This window comes from Megascapheus bottae, chromosome 5, assembly GCF_031878675.1.
Source record: "Megascapheus bottae isolate mThoBot1 chromosome 5, mThoBot2.hap1, whole genome shotgun sequence".
Classification (NCBI taxonomy): domain Eukaryota; kingdom Metazoa; phylum Chordata; class Mammalia; order Rodentia; family Geomyidae; genus Megascapheus; species Megascapheus bottae.
In genome coordinates this window covers 43,483,817-43,486,556 of record NC_143513.1, presented here as the reverse complement: position 1 = coordinate 43,486,556, position 2,740 = coordinate 43,483,817, and the positions used below count along the sequence as shown (strand labels likewise).

Below are 2,740 nucleotides of genomic sequence, written 5' to 3'. Positions count from 1 at the left end.
TATGTTGCTGTATGTCCAACTCTGATAGGATTCTATTTTTTTTTTTGCCAGTCCTGGGGTTTGAACTCAGGGCCTAAGAACCATCCTTGGGCTTTCTCAAGGCTAGTGCTTTACCACTTGAGCCACGGCACTACTTCTTGCTTTTTCTATGTATGTGGCACTGAAGAATAGAACCTTGTCTTCATGCATGCTAGGCAAGCATTCTACCACTGGGTCAAACTCCCAATTTTTTTCAAAAATTGTACATGCTTCAAAGATTCATGGAAGGTTAAAAACAAAAACTAAACATAAATACATTATAATTATAATAAATATCAACGAATCAAACTTCTTAGAAGAATTTAGTAGAAAAAATTTATTTAAATGTTTTGTTTTTTATTAAACTTGGGGGTTGATAGCTAATTATTAAAATCAAAATTTACTTATGAATGACAAAAATCACAAAAGTACACACATATACAGCCTCCACAGGTCTACTTCATCAAAGTCAGAATATGTGAAAGAAATAGCGTAACACTGAGATCAGGTATCTACATTTTTTTTCCAGAAGCTATTAAATGTGTTTATTCTTCATTTAACTTTAAAACACTACTATAGTTGAATATTACAACAAAAACAATAGCAAGTAGTGAGCTTATGATTACAGCCCTTCACACATTCACTACTGCATTTAAAATGCCAGTAGCGCTCTTCACTGGCCCCATTATGAGGTCTGCTACTGAACACCACCTCTAGGGCGATGCTCATTGTCCTCATACGCTTCTCCATTATAATGGCGCCATCTCTCCTGTTTTGGATCAAAGTCCACCAGTTCTGCCCGATCCATCTCATCAGTCTGTTCCACTTCCTTCCTCTCAGGAAGGAGTTTTTCCAGCAAGGAGAGTTTATCAAGAGAGAGGAAGCCATTTTTAGGAAAGTTTACCTCAAACTCAATGATATGGTCATCTGTAAACTGGCATGCCTTCATTTAGCACACACTTGATACCTCCATGCTTGACAATCTGACCTGGATGAGAGGGGATGACGATGGTTCTGTTGTCAAGAGTGGAGATTGGCTTTTGGAAGCCACATAATGCTTCCACCAGCTGTATGTCCATACACATGAAAAGGTCTTCTCCTCGTCTTGTAAAAACATCATGGTCCTTCTGATCTAATACAATGATGATATCTCAGGTTCCAATCCTGGTTCTTGGTCTCCTTCACTATGGAATGTTATCTTCTGGCCATCTTTCATGCCTTTGTCAATATGAACTTCCAGAATCTTCTTCTCTTGAACTATCTTCCTTCCATTGCAGCTTTTACATATGTCTTTAGGACTGATCCTTTCTCCATGGCCCAGGCACTCCATGCACACAGGTCCTGTCTGATGAATTCGTATTTGCATCCCAGGACCTCGGCAGTTGGGACAGCACTCCACTGCCCCCTTTTTACCACCACAGCCTTCACATTTGTCACAAATCACATTCTTTTGCAGAGCCAGTTTTCTTGTTGCACCGTTACATAAATCTTCCAAGATAACCGAGAGCTGATGCACAACATTTTTACCTTGCCTTCCTCTCTGCATTCTTCCTCCTCCTCCATAAAAAACATATCAAAGATGTCCATGGGGGAGCCAAAACCACCACCTGTTCCACCCTGCTTCATTGCCTGTTCTCCTCCTTTGTCATATAATTCTCTTTTCTTGGCATCAGAGAGAACCTCATAAGCTTGAGAAATCTGTTTAAACTTTTCTCCCTCAGTAGGATTTTTATGAGGGTGGTACTTCAAGGCCAGCTTCCTGTAAGCCTTTTTCAATTCTTCCTGGGTGGCCTTGGGTTTGACTCCCAAAACATCATAGTAAGTGGTTTTGTAGCCAGTGAGCAGGCTCCCGGGACCCGTGAGGGAGCGGGAAGGAGCTCGTAGCTAAGCGCAGCTAGGGCAGCCTTGGCTCCTCCAACCTCTCCAAGCGTTCTGGAAAGTCCTGCCTGGCCCGCCGCAGCCATCGTCTTTTGTAGTCTCAGGTACCCACACTTTTTAAAAAATTTGTCTTTCCTCTCTGGAAGCAGCAATCCATGTTTTCCTGAACTACTTTATTTCTTTTGATCTCATACAGCAGCCATATTGATTGATACATCAGGTGTTCTTAAGCATGTTCTGTAGTTTATGGCTCTTGTATGACCAAATTCTTACAGTTTACATCTGATGTGAAAATATGGCTCTATATACGCATCAAGACTTACTACATCAGTGCAAAGCGTTGCCATATCTCCTTTCAGGTTATATATACAGTAGAGACCATCTCCTGCAATATTCATTTTTGGCCCAGTAAAAGCCTTCTCTTTGGGTGGTCCTTTCTTGCCTATTTTGGGTGTTTTTTGCTGGTATAAGAGGTTGAGCTGGTAACATGAAGACAAGACAGTACACACAGGGACACAGCAATAGTGACAGTCAGAGGTGAAACCAGCCCAGTACCTTAGCTGTGTTGTAACATAATTTTTCATTTTCCTAGGTAATACTTGGACCACAAGGAAAAAATGTATGTAGAAGTAGTAAGAGGGTATCTGAAAAGTTCTATGAGCAACAATGCAAGGCCCAGTGGAGAGTAAAGGCAATGAAGGCAAGGACCATGAAGAAATGAAGAGAAGAAAACAGGGACTTTGGTCACGGAAGAGTTTCAAGGAACTGCTAAGCATTAAGGGTCAAAGGTTTCAAACACTTCAGGTTCGAAAACAATACCCACTTGTTACTATGGACCTAAGGG

At 41.2% G+C, this 2,740-nt stretch overlaps 1 pseudogene; it reads right to left on the bottom strand.

The window, feature by feature from the left end:
* Nucleotides 1-703: 703 nt before the first annotated feature.
* LOC150063308 (dnaJ homolog subfamily A member 1 pseudogene) lies at nt 704-1,384 on the bottom strand (annotated as a pseudogene).
* Nucleotides 1,385-2,740: the final 1,356 nt, after the last annotated feature.